A 14,854-nucleotide genomic window follows, 5' to 3' on the forward strand; every position below is an offset into this window, starting at 1 on the left:
CATTCAGTAACAAAGTTTAGCATCATTCCTTTTGACAGTTCTTTCCAGGTAATTAAGCAGGTAATTATATATCAGATAAATAGGCCAAATTAGCCAAATATTTTCTCCAATGAGAAAAACTTCTTCTGACATGTTTTAGGGGCCTTCTGGGAAATATCAGAGTTAACTAGAGGTAAAAGTACCTTTTTTGAATTTGATTTTTTTTTTTTTTGGCACTTGCTTAAATAGGATTATAGGTTGCCATGAAGCAATACTTATCCATTTAACTAGAATGACAACAAAATACCTTAAAGGCAAATAAAGAACAGTTAGAAAAGTTTAGCTTTTAGTCCTTTTAATATTAAAATCTTATTATCTTAAATACTCAGACAACTCATTGAGACTTTAAGCATGAGAAACTGCTTTGATAAAACAATTAGAAAAACCTTTTGCAATCTTTCAACATTAAGAGCAGACCTTCAGTTTAAGAAAACTTTGTCTTTTTAACTGAAAACAAAATTCCAGTTTTGCTGTGTACTTGATACAGAGACTCATTTGCCTTAATTTTATATAGCATGACCATATCAATTCTTCCACAAACTTTCTACAACTTCTTTTTACATTTAGAGTTCTCTCTCTTTCAATAAACAGCTGTACTTTAGAACAAAGTTATTTTCTTTTATCAAAAGACACATTCTTTAGCATGCAAAAATGTTTTCTTTATTACTTTAACTAGTTTTAATTAGAACTTAAAACTATTAGGTACCTTAATATTCAGTGAACACTGAGAAGTAGGCTATTATAAACTGTTACACTAGCATTCTTTGAAAAATTTACGAACACATTTTATAATTTCTGGAATCGTGTGCTTTACAGCATAATCTCATTAAGCACAAAATATGTTTAAACTTAGCAAAACTTAAAGGTTTTAGGTTCCCACGAAGATTTTCAGGCTGTTTTTAGGTATACACACTGTAACACACAAGATGTTCACTTGCTACACTTACTTTAGTCATTCTTAACAACTATGCTAGATTACTTACAAAACTTTTACTGAACATTAGACAAAGTTAAGCCTTTCTTTAAGCATCTTCTTGAAATGTTTAACAGATAACATCAACTTAAATGACTTTAGGTAAATTTTGGCAGCTGATAACTATAAGGACATGTCCATTTCAGTTAAACTTAAATTAGCATTAATGCTTAAATTTTTTATTAGATTTTCTGGAAGTTTTAGAATGCCCAATTTTCACAAGTGCTTGTTTTTAAATCAATTTTTATTAATACCATCCGGAGGTAGGAAAATATTTTTCATTTACACACTTAGACAAACATGCAAATTGAAACATAACGACTATAGTCAGGAACACTTTTCATATAAAAACATATACACAGACAGACAAACTGGTATAAAGGTCTGGGCGGGAGCACAAAGTCCAAAAAGCCTGCACATATGGGATTTCACCTCACTCTCCACTCCGGTGGCAATAATTAGTCAAGTCAGTGAGGAGGCCAAAATTGAAAGTTCCCTCAGGGGGCCAGCGAGATTGATTGTCCAAGGGATACTGAGGCCCGGCCTCAGAGCAAAGAAAGACTAGCTTCTGTTTGCGAACTTCCTGGGACAAATATAGAGTAGCCAAATTAGAAATGAGACACCTCAGCGGGGTCTGAGCCTCTGCTTTTGAGGGCTGGTTCCCCATGTCTGCACCACTTCTCAATTAATCCCGCTGAGAGGAGTGCCCAGTGTCCCAAGTGCACCAAGTCAGGGGAGATGTTCTGGGAGCCTGGGTGAAGGACGTCTCCCACACCGTAGGGCCAGGGGCAGGCCGGATGCCCACAGAGGGTGGGCTGGATGCCCTAACCTGGACGTAGCTACGATTTCTAACGGACCAGGTAAAATGGAGTTAGGAAGGGAAACAGACCAGGGGAAACTGAGGGACTCACTGGAAAATAGTCCACGCAGCGAGAGCAGGCTGAGGGCCCAGGTTGGGGAAGGAGGGGACAGTGCAGCTGGTGGTCGGTTGGGGCCGCACACTCACGCTCCTTCCTGGGTTTCGGCACCAAATGTAAAATAAATTCTAACTGAAATAAGCAGGCGACGAGAGGCAACAAAGGGCCAGGTAGTTTATTTGAGCGCAATTCCCGGGTGGTGTTCCCCAGTTTGGCTGTCACAGGCCAGGGAAGTCACACTCAGCGGGGCAGGCAGTGAGTTTTTAAAGAAGGTAGGGGGAGGCAGAGCTTAGATTTACGGCGGCGCGAGGATTGGCTAGCCTAAGGCAATTTTTCAGGTTGGAAGGGGGCAGCAGCCAGGAACTTTGGCACGTCATCAGTGTCTGACGTGCTCACCCCTCCCTCTGGTGCTTCCAACCTTACAATAAGGTATAGAGAATGGAAGTTCCATGGCCAGAATCCTCACCTGATCCTAATATCTACACATTGTAATATACATGCAATGATGTAATACTTAGCCTACTGCACAGGCACGTATTTGTATATACATTGGCAATATGCCATTACTGCCAGTATTGTATTAAAAGAGTTCCCTGGTGCTAAGAGAGAGCCTAAAGAAGAGAGCAATAGAGCAGGAGAGAGGAGAGCAGAGGCTGGAAGTGAGGGCAAAACCTGGGGCAGAGCCTGAACTAGAGGGAGAGATAGAGCTAGTGGGATTCTAGTGCTCGACCTACCACTGTGAGAATAAAGCTTGGTATGGGCCCCTTTTTATCCTCAACGTTTCATTGTCATTTTTCAGTCTCACCAAATCCATAGTGAACTTACTAACCCAGGGCTGAAATCCTCAGGAGAGACAGGAGTTCCCTTGGAACACATTTGGAATATGCTACTCTTCAAAACAAGTTTAGCATTGGCATTTTCTCAAGTCATTTTCCAAGGATGGCACTTTGAGGTAGAAGATACAGAAGCGGAATGTCTCTTATGGTCAAATTCTTTTTTTGTACCCATCCCTCTCCCAGTGAGTACACCTTTTGCTCTTTCTCCCAACCAAACAGGTATGTATTCTGACATCCTGATGCTTCACATGTGATCAGCTGACCAGCATCATGGGCAATGCCTGGGAGCTTGTAGAATGTAGATCCGAGGCCCCACCTCAGACCAGCTGAATCAGAATCTGCATTTTAACAAAATCCCCAGGTGATTCTTAAGCACATTAATGTGTGAGAATATTATTGAGCTGATACTTATGGGTCTGGAGAACCAAAATTCTCCTCTAGGGGAATAGTTAGAAATCAACCTGAATTTCATTTTACAATACATAATATTGACTACTTCTACAAGTACAGCACTTTAAGCCCAAGAGATTTCCTGGAAAACCCGTTGGCATTCTCTTGAGCATAATTGTTATTGATTAATGTCATGATTAAAAGTAGTTTAGGTCTACTGGGAAGTTTAGCTCATTCAAAGAAAAAAAAATTGATCTGAGCCTTTAGTCAGTCATTCTTAACTTTTCAGAAAACACTTCAGATAAATAGCAATAATCTTAACAGTGAGGGATTTGTCTCTAGGGATAATCCTTCCAACAATGACTTGCATTGATTAAGTTCATTGCTTTTGAACTGTTCACTTTGTTGCCGTGGTAACTGTTTTAAAATTTAGGATGCATTTTCTTAGTTGGGATTGAGTATGGGGAAGGTAGCACAAAAAAGCACATTTGAGCTTCTTCTGCCACTGGTTAAGTACTTGATAAGAGTCTCGTGTTCTTGCTGATTTCTGAAACAAGGTTTTTGGACATGTTTATGTGATAGGTAGAATATTGAAGGGTCAGGCTAGTATTAGGATTCTTGGTATCTCTGTCAGCTGTCAAAAAGGACCAAAAGCACTAGATTATTAGTGACAGAACTTTGCTTTTTAAACCAGCTTAGTCTTATAAAGCAGGTATAATAGTGTTGTTAGATATTGTTCTCTTGCCTTTCACATATGTCTGTCTTTATGGGTGAGTGGAAGATTTGGAAAATCTCCAGCTTGCTGTGGTTGTAAAGAATGAAGGCTCAGCTTGCTAGATTAGATTTTGACTTATGAAACACAAAATGGAGTGTATTAACTCATTCAGCTCCCTTGGCTACCATGCATTCTTTATAATTGCAACCATAAATATTAATTCAAAAAATAGAACTTACCTGAGTTTCCATAACATTTGTTGCTTCTGCACAAAGAAAGACAGCAGAAATAAAAGACTGCTTTCACTTGTCTCCTATTCTTTGCCTCATCAAGGGGATCTTTTAAAAATGTAATTCAGATATTGTCTCTTCCTCATTTTAAATGCTTCCCATCACCCTCGGGACAGAGCATGACTCACCGAGACTGAGCTTCTAGTCATCCTGTATCTGTACCTGGAGTTCCTGCTGGGGAGAAATACTTGACATTTGCCTGAACACTTGAAGCTCTCTTAAACCTCTGAACTCCTCTACCTGGATTACACTGTGGTCCCTTCCTCCCTCCCTTCCCTCCCTGGTGCCACAGCTTCAAGACTCAACCAGTGGTACCACCTCGGGGGAACCTTCTATAACCCCACAGGTCACTCCCTTCTTGAGCTCATACCTCTGCTGTGGCATTTGTCATACTGTATTAGTCAGGTTCTCCAGAGAAACGGAACCAGTAGGTGGTGCGTGTCTGTGTGCGCGTGCATGTGTGTGTATGAAGTTTATTTCAAAGAACTAGCTTATGTGATTGTAGAGGATGGCAAGACTGAAATTCACAGGGCAGGCTGTCAGGCTGGAAGCGCTCAGGCAGGAACTGGTTCTACAATCTTGAAGCAGAATCTCATCCTCCTCAGGAAGTCTCCATTTTGCTTTTAAGTCCTTTTGACTCATGGGATTAGGTCCTTAGGTCCATCCAGATTCCTGAATGTGATCCATTACGTAAAGTCAACTAATTATAAATATTAATCACATCTACAAAGTACTTTTACAGAAACATTTATATGAGTGTTTGATTAAATAACTGGGTACTGTAGCCTAGCAAGGTTGACACACAAAACTATCCATCACACATGTCGTACTGTAATCGTTTATGTACCTGTGTTTCCACTTTAGAACTGTGAGCTTTCTCAGTCATAAACAAACGTTACCTTTACATAATTAAAATATTTACTTGTAGACTGCTTAAATTGTAAAATTTTAAAAAGCCCATAATATTTCGATCGTTTAAATATATTGGTCCTTAAAAACTTGTGAGTCAGTTTGCTCATGAATTATAATGAAGTTCTCCATTGATACTGTGCTAATATTTTTAACTGAAGGGAAAGAAAGGAAGCAGTATATTTATTAATAATAATTTATACATTATATATTTGTAGATGTTCATGAGGTACCTTATTAAATTATTAAACTTATGGAATATGGGTATAAAAATGAAAGAAAAAGATCTGTAGAAAAATTGAGATTTAGCTTGTTTTAGAAATAAAAGATCTGTACCATTATATGTACATAAACGCTATATTTATTTCCATTCAGAAAAATCCCCACTATAAAAATATTAAGTATACTTAAGTATGGCAATGGAAGCCACCAAGTTTTGTTTTATAAATATTTAAAACATACTGCTTTATAAATATTTAATGTCAGCTTTTTTCCCATGCTGGGTCACCTTATTTTGATCTTATCTTTATAGTACAGATTTTTGAAAATATTGTCCAAAACTCTCTTCCCTCATGAAGACTTTCAGGATTAATTAGTATATTTTGATGTTCTTTTTTTCTCCTTAACCCTTTTATATGTGTTCACCTTTGCTTTTTTAAAAAAAGTACTGATATGCTGTTCCATAACTTTCAAGCATCATTTACGTTAACGGTTTGACTCTCTTAACATCACTATTTGACATCTGCACCTGGGTTCATTATTTAAGGCCAAATTCAGATTGTTGAAACCCATCTTCTTTGTCTTTCCTGCTGCCCTATATCTGTGTTTTTCCTTGTGTATTTCTCTTAGTGGTGCTGTTGTACTCCAAACTTGACTTGGAGTGCACAACTTTTCCCAGTCCCTCACCTTTCACTCCAATCAGATGCTCAGTGAATCCCAATGATTGTTCTTTCCTTAGGGTCTCATCTTTACATCCTCTGTTTTTATTCCAAGAACCATATTTCCAGCTTGGATTATTATTATTACCACCTATGGAAACTGTTACAGTAAATCTACTGGAGAGTTCTCCTTAAAAATCTACTGTGTTATTAACATGTTAATTATGCTAAGATAGAGTTGCAATTTTGATATTCACCAGTTCAAAAACAAACAAAACAAAACTTGGTGGCTTCCATTGCCATTAATATACAAAAACACTTTATAATCACTTTAAGTGTTCCAAATGGCAGTTTACCTTTACAGTTTTCTGTTCAGTTTTCCTATACATGGACATCAAAATTGGAGTATTTATTCTAATCAATATATACATTGTTTCCCCATCTCTGAATGTTAGCTTTGCTTTTCTTTCCATCTGGAATGGTCTACTTGGAATTTCTGCCCCTTAAAGTATTTTTTATCCTCTTTTTCCGGAAGTCTGTGGGTCCCTTTAGCCTTTGACATAAAGATATGACTCAAAGACCAACTTGGGGAAGGAGAATAAAGGGCAGTCTTGAATGGCCTGTCAAGCTGGCTTATGACATGACTGGTTCATTGAGGTAGTTTCTGGTTCTCAAAATTTAAGTTACAGAAATTTTATTTTTACTTCCACCCAGAGTTGCCATAGTTCCTAGAAGACAACCTCCTGCTAATAAAACTCACAAAAGATATTTTTATGAACTGCAGTGCTTTTTACCAATTCCGAGCGAGTGGTGTGCTGTTCTAGGGTATAGCCTCTGTGGCCAGAGATGGGTCCTTGGACTCGTGAGAAAGAATTCAAGAACAGTTGAGCAGCAAGAGTTTATTGGGAGAAAGTAAGTTTGGGTAAAATAAACCTACAGACCTGACAGGTGGGCTTTGCAGACCTTCAGGGAGCCATGCCTGGGGAAGCATTAGGAAGTCTTCTTTATGTAAAGGAACCTGAATACTCACTAAATGGGTGTAGGTTTCAAAGCGAACACGTGGAGTTTTTTCGAGTTCTAGCTTTCTTCACCCTCACATCAGGAGGGAGAGTTGTGGCTCTATTTGGTTTTCATCGGAGCTGTCCCGGCGGGGGAGGTGTGATTTTTACTGTGTTTATAATGGAGGGGTGTGATTTTTATTATGTTAGTGAGCGTATAATGTATTTTGGGGTGAAGTTTGGGTCAACTTCTCCTCCCTGTTGGAACCAGTGAGTTTTGGGCCGTCTGTTACCTAGGCTAACTCTCCTCGTCCCAGTAGGACAGCTTACACAGAACGTCTAGAAGCAAGCCTCTAGCCAAATGTAAACATCGGCCGAAGTCCCCCTCCCCTTCCCTGCTCCTGTCTGGCTGTTTACCTATCGTAAGACCTGTCTATAGCAAGATGCTTGTGAAGCAGAATCAGTAACTAGAAAGTTGCTGAATTGGCCCAGAATTGAAACATAAGGAATTGACTGATATTGAAGGATTTAGGTTATGGGAAAACCTCATTGTCTTATTGGGTCACCTGATAAGTTTCTTTCCCTTGAATAATTAGATATAAGTAATGATGGATTTTCAGGTCTTCATCTCATATCCATCACCCCAACTGTCTGAATTGCAGTTCTCCCTTATGTTTTCCATTCCAGTAGTAGTGCCATTCTAAAAATGTTGCATTGTTTTAAATTTAGCAACACTCTTTCCTTATCAATTAATATGTAAGGTAATCAGGTCTACAAAACCCCTCTTAGATCCATCTACTACAGTGTCTTTGGATGGCTGATTTCATACATTAAATGCTTAGTTTTGACCCTTCATACTCTCAAAATGTGCCTTTTGTTTGAACTTACACCAAAATTCTTAAATTGTTTTATACATTAGATGCATTCACTTCTGTGTTTCTTTCTTAATATGTTTGAATCATGGTCATTTGCAAAGTGACCTTTTTTTTTTTACTGTTTGTTAGGTCTAAATTGCTTGAAAGCAGGAACCCTTTTTAAATTCTCGTTTGTTTTTTTCTATAGTCTCAACTATAGTGACTTTGTTAAATTCATTCCAGAAGTGAATTTTGACATTAGTTCCTTAATTTACCTATTTACTAGTTCACTTTTTCTCTTCCTTTCTTCCTTCCCCCTTCCCCTCCCTCCCTCCTTTCCTTCCTTTTTTCCTTCCACACACATTTATGAAATACTTGCTACATGCCAGGAATATATTACTGTCTGGTTATACAGTTGTAAAAAACATAGACCCAAATAACTCAGTACTACCACTCATTGACTCCTCTGACCTCCTCAGTTAATCCATGTAATAGCACCAAAATGTGTTACTACAACTTCCACACACACACACTTCTTTCCTTTTCTGCAAACAAGCATACTGAGGTTCAAAGAAGAAAAATGGCTCACTTAAATCCAGGAAGTTAGTGAAACAACTGGGATTTAAGTCCAGGACTGTTGCCTCCATTTTTTTTCCCCTATTGTTTGTTGTTGTTCATTGGAGGCAACTCTGTGGTTTGAGGTACTGCGATGGTTAGTTATATATACTAGCTTGGCTAGTCTGTATTTTAGCAGTTGTAAGTGAAACATCGATCTCTGTTGCTGTGAAGGTGTTTTATGCTTGTCATTTGCATCTACAATCAGTTGACTTTAAGTAATAGTGCAGGTGGCCCTCATCCATCAGTTGAAGGCCTTAAGAGCAAAAACTGAGAAGGCATTGCACTTCAGGACTGCACATCAACCCCTGCCTGAGGTTCCAGCTTGCCTGTCTATATGCCCTATAATTTTGGACTTGCCAGCCTTCACATTCACCTGAGCCATTTATTTATATAAATTACACTTGACCTTTGAACTGTGTGGGTTCACTTCTACATGGATTTTTTTTCAATAAATATGTTGGAAAAGTTTTGCAATAATTTGAAAATTTTTCTTTTCTCTATTGTAAACTGATCTTTGTTATAAGAATACAGTGTATAATACATACAACATATAAAATGTGTGTTAGTTGAGTTTTTATGTTATTGTTAAGGCTTCCAGTCAGCAGTATTAGTAGTTGAATTTTGGGGGAGTCAAAGTTATATGTGGATTTTTGACTGGGCAGTTGGCCAGCACCCCTAACTCCTTTATTATTCAAAGATCAACTGTACATATATATTATATGTATGTATAAAAATATGTAATATGTAAAAATATATAAAATACATATATAACATGTTATATATACATAGTGTATACACACACTATTCAGTTGTGTTTCTCTGGAAACAAAGATTTATTGCCTGATAAATACAAGTTCTGGATAATAAAACAGACATAAGTATTACACAAAAGTGTTTACTGCATTATCTTAAATTCCCAAATTAAAACAATGTTTTAAATTTAAAATCTATTTGGCATACAGCATTTCTGTTTTTTTTAATAGGGAGAATTGGTATCAGTGGTATTATCAGGAAGGGAGCAAGTGTGGAGAGACAAGAGAGGGACTGGATTGTTTCCCAAAGTGACTAAAACCACCAGAGACATACATATGACAGCTGTCCAGGGAAAGATTTATATGATTGCTAAAGACTTTCTCTTTCAAGAAAATCAAGCAATAACAAAACAAAAACCTTTTTTTAAAATTTTTTATCTTCTTACTTAGCATCTATCTGTAGAGTTTGTAGTGTTCTGTAGAGTTTACTTTTGGATTTTATAAGGTAGAGCAAGTCAAATACTTTCCTGAAACACTGTCTTTCCAAAGTAGAAGATTTTGAAGAGGAAAAGGAGTAGTGATTTTAGAAATTTGGATTGCATAACAAAAGTACTTTCATTGTTAAACCCAAAGTCATGGCATTCAATCTATAGATTGAATTTGTTTTTTATTCGTTTCCTGTAAATAAGAGATAATACTCTAATAAACCCCAAAGTCTCAAATACAGTTTTGCTGTAAGTAGAAAAGGACAAAATCCAGGAACAGAGTTTTAAGTAAGTATGACTGCTCTGCTTTACTCGAAGTACAGCCTTTCCCAGGGACGAGTCATCACAGCCACACTGACTGAAAGCACACAATTGTGGTAGTTGTGTTCTGCAGAGGTCCTTAAACACTACTGAATCAACAAACACTGAACCATTGCTCCTGGGGGAATACAGTATTGGTTCCTCTGAGCCTCTGGTCACATTGTGGTTGACCAATAAATACATGAACTTGTTGATGTGTTTCTGTTTAAAGACACTTTGTTTAATATACTCATAACCAGCAGCGCTGTAGCTTGTACCTGAATGAAGCTTATTAAACACACATAGTTTCTCCATAAAGCCCATCACAGCTTTATTCTTAGAACATGAGACAGCAATTCAGCACTATGTTTGGGGACCATTTTGAACAGTGAAATCACCAGGAAGCACAAAATATGAAAAGGTGGCACTAGATAGACTGAGAAAAGTACACTTATTTACAGAATGAAGAGCCAAAATAAGAAAGCAGAGTGTCAACTGAGGATGTGCACATTGGGCAATTCAGAAATTTTGCCGCTTCTATATGACCCAGAAATGTCTGTGAATGACCCCAAAACACCATGAGTATTGATATTGGGGTTGCAGATACAGTTTAGCCAGTAAGCAAATTCACAAATAGAGAATCTACAAATATTGAGGCTCTACTGAAAATAGTTTGGGTCTTTCTGGACAATACATACATTTGTAATTATATAGCCTCCCCTGAAACTACTCAGTAAGAGAGTACAGTGCTGCCAAAGGAAGTTGGACTTCTAAACATTTTATGTTCATTTGCAAGATTCTTTAACACACATTTTAAATCCTTGCTACTGCAGCCTTTCAGGAGAAGAAACTATGTGCTATAAATAACAAAACTCCAAATATTGCAATAGGCTTTTCTCAGGAAACCCTAAGCAATTTCAGGTGTCTGTTTTGAACTGCTGGCATGGTTAATAACATCAACTCAAATAAACAAAAAATCAAAATCCAAGCAATGTGATGTGTCATCTTTTCCAAAATATTAGTGGAGAGGCAATTTGTTTTCTTTCACCAAGATTTACAAAGTCAATTCATTAACGTGTTATGTGTTTAACCATGTTAAAACAATTACTTGTTTAATTGAGGTTTTTCACCTTTTAATGACTTTTGTCATATTGAAATTTGCCAAGAAATTAGCAAGTCTACAACTTTGATTCTTGCAAACTGTGTATGTACTTTTAGGTTGATGCCAATCTTCTAATTCTTTGTCAAGCACTTATGTGCAAATTTCTGTGGTTAAAAATCCCAAATAGGCAAACCAGGGCTTTCCTTGGCTTAAGCAGCTGCCACATCATGGAGGTACCCCAAATCCAAGAAAGAGGAGTTAAAGAGAGATTAGCTTCTTTATAGCTACTGAAGCAAAATTAGAACTCAAGGGCAGACGCAGAAGTAGATCAGCTAAATTCCTGGTGAAATTATTACCAAAAGAAAGAAAGGGAAAAAAAAATGAAAGAAAATCAGTGATGTGGAAGATGATTTGAACATTTTATTTCAGTGTTTCTTCAATTATTGTGCACTGAACAAGAAGAAAAGGTAGGTTATTTATTTTGAAAAGATACTGCAAACCACTTTTTTCTTCAGCCATTTTATAAATTAGAATGAGAGAAGAAAGATTTATATTATAGCAAGGAGAATTATTTTAGACTCGTGGAAAGGGACACTACCAGAGGACGAAGGTTATGAATATTTATAATCTGAAATATAAGAAGTAGATCAGAGAAATTAGCATAGGCAATAATCATATTCATATAGTGACACTCTCTGACTTGGAGAGAATTCTATTAGGTAGTCAGAAAAAAGCCTATTGCTACTTGAAATTATGTATACGTGGATCCCTAACATTCTGGGCATGAATTTGAAAGACTCACTCATCAAGATTTTTAGACACATTATATTTGCTTTTGCAAATTAGAAGCTCCAACCACAGATGCAAGTGTACATTGCCATGTGTGGAATTAATGCTTCAGACAGCTTATGAATATGTATGTGTATTTTTGTGGTACTTCTGCTACATAAGTCTGAAAAGCAGTGGGAAGTGGGTGGAACTGTGTGGAACTGCATATTGCTGTCAGGAAAGTGCAATTCTCAAAGAAAAAATTATAGGGGAAAATTTTCATTTCAGATGTGTCTTCAAAGACATAAAATTTTCCCAAAGAGGAAAGCTGATATTTGTCTATTTTAATTGTTAGAATTTCTGTTGACATTTTCATAACAACTTGAGAATGTTCTGAGGACAGTCCTTTGTATTTGAGTGTGCATACATCATACATAATGATTTCCGGAATGCCTTAAATATTAATATGCAGTAAGATTTGGATGATATTTATTTTTATAGTTACAGTTGTAACTGATTGAATGTCTGTTACTGGTATGTATTGGTTTGGGTCCAGCTTAAGTTTTAGTATGAGGTTTTGTTTCTTTATATCACCTGGATTTTGATATTAACTAGTGATTACCTCAAAATTTTGTTTCGGCAAAGAAATGCAAAATAAATTGTAGTGCACTTGGAATTCATTGTGATTTATGTTCCCCAGGCCTAGGTCATGGAACCTGGGTGGACTGGGGAGGAACAGGAAAGCTAGGGTGAATGGCTCTTTGTGCAGTCGGGTGGTCTTGCAGCGGTGGAGGTGTCTTGAGATTCCTTGGGGTCAGTGGGACACAGGGTCTACATTAACTGATTGTGGTCCCCATGCATAGTTTGAATTTATTACCCACTATGGTCAGTGCAAAGTGACCTCTTTCATAAAAGTTTTAGGTGTAACTACTTAGTGATAAGTTGGTTTAAAAATGTGGCTAGAGCAGGATCACATCATATTTACATATTTTATATACTCTAACAAAACAATTCTGATATATCAGATGTTTAAACCATTCTTTCCAGAGCACATTTTAAATATCAGATTTGAATGGGTGATAATAACATCATCCCTATAGCTCTATTTTATTGAATTAAACTTATTATATTTGCTCAGTCAACACCAACGAGGTTTTAATTCACTTAACTGCAAGTTGTTTACAAGGCACCTTAATATCCTTCCTAAAAGACCACCTGTTACAGTTTTGCTTTTTTACCTTTTCTGGGAAGTGTCCCTCAGGGGATGTCCTATTACCCAGAATCATTTATGAAAGGGAAAGGAATACTTGGGTGTTACTCTTTTATATGTAGTTAGAATCCCTGTGCATGTTAATTACTTTGAAAATGGGACTGGCCTAATTGAGGGTCAAGTTTTCTAGATAAAAATACTTTTTTCCAGTTAGCCCAGATCATCATTTCTTATTAGCCTTCTTCCTCTTTAGAGCTCTTCATTGGATTAGGAGGTATTTTGTCTGGGAACTTCATAAAGAATTGCTGTAAATTTTTATTGTCTTGAAAACAAACTCTCCCCCTTGCCTCTGCACCTCTCTTGCTTTTCTAGCCATTCTCGTTTCCTTTGACAATAAAACTCAGTGAGTCTATACTCATCTCTACTTCTCCATTAGTTATCTCTTAAATATACCTTAAGCAGACTTTTGTCTGCCCTGCTCCACCAGAAATCTGTTCAGTTTCAGCAGTTGCTTCCAATCCAAGTTCCTGTATCTGCCAGTCAGTGCTTGGTCTTCATCCTGACCTACCCCAGAGCAGCAGGGAGTGTGTCCTGCCAGACGCCTGTGACTCACTTGTTCCTTCCTCCTGGTGTTCCAGACCGCCTCATGTTGGTGTACCCCAGGGATCAGTACTTTTCCTCTTCTTTTCTCTATTTGCATTTATCACTGGGGGTAAGTGCATGACCTGATGTTAAATATCATTTATAGGCTGATGACTGCCAAATGAGTATCCTTAACCCAGAATTCTCTCCCAACATTCAGTGTTTCTATTTCAGAAGTTACAGGAGTTCCTGGTTCACATCCAAAAATTTTAGACCAGTTTTGTATCTTCCACTAAAAAGAAAAAGCCATCTACAAGATGATAGAGAATGCAGTTTAAAAAATTTGATATTGTTGTAATTAAACATTCATTTTAATTTCCTTATTCGGAATTGGGGAATTTAACTTCACATAGACAAACTAGAATCACTCAATTCAGGAAAGCACATCGTACGTGTTTAAATGATTTTTATGCATCCTTGTTGATTGCTGTTTCATACTTAAAGTTATTTACCTAACAAACTATTTCATGCCAACATAATATACCATATAATCCTATTGGGAGATATCATTTAGCCAGAGAAATCATATCCTTATTTAGAAGAGTGTTACAAATAATGCATATCACTGTTATTTATATATCAATAGGTGAAAGAAGAAAATAGCATTTATAATTAAGGAAGGAACACATATACAAATATGACCAGCTAACACATTTAGAATGATCTTACTAAATTACATTTATTTTGTTCATCTTATTTTGTAAACGTCCTTTTTGCTTATTTACCAATAACATTTAACTGTTTTAGTTAACTTAAAAAGTTGAATTTTGTAACTCAAATATGCAGTCCACAGCATAATTCTTGTATTTTCAGCCTTAAAAATGTTCAGAATTTTAGTAATGAGCATCCTAGAACAATTTGTGTTCTGTTAAGTGTCCTAGATGCTTGCTTTAATACCCGGAGTTTAGGAATATTCCAAATATTGTATTTGTCATTATTACGTAGTTGATCAGTTTTGCTATAATTTCACACTGGAAAAGAAATCTGATTTGAAAGCAGTATCAGACTGCTTCATTTTAACCACAGAGTCACCAAAATATAGTAATCATTCTCTAAGTGATACTACTACTTCCTATGTTGAAGAAAAGACAAAGTTAAAGATCCTAGAAATGTTCATTAGGATTTATTATATGAAAATGAAATGAGAATATAATGGGAACACGAATTATTTAATGCAC

The 14,854-nt window shown here is 36.8% G+C and overlaps 1 protein-coding gene across 1 annotated transcript in view; it reads left to right on the forward strand.

The window, feature by feature from the left end:
• Positions 1-14,854, forward strand: part of PRKD1 (protein kinase D1) — a 324,013-nt gene that overhangs the window by 105,609 nt on the left and 203,550 nt on the right. The gene's annotated exons all lie outside the window — the stretch shown is intronic.

Source organism: Manis pentadactyla, chromosome 11 (genome assembly GCF_030020395.1).
Source record: "Manis pentadactyla isolate mManPen7 chromosome 11, mManPen7.hap1, whole genome shotgun sequence".
In the NCBI taxonomy this organism is placed as follows: Eukaryota; Metazoa; Chordata; class Mammalia; order Pholidota; family Manidae; genus Manis; species Manis pentadactyla.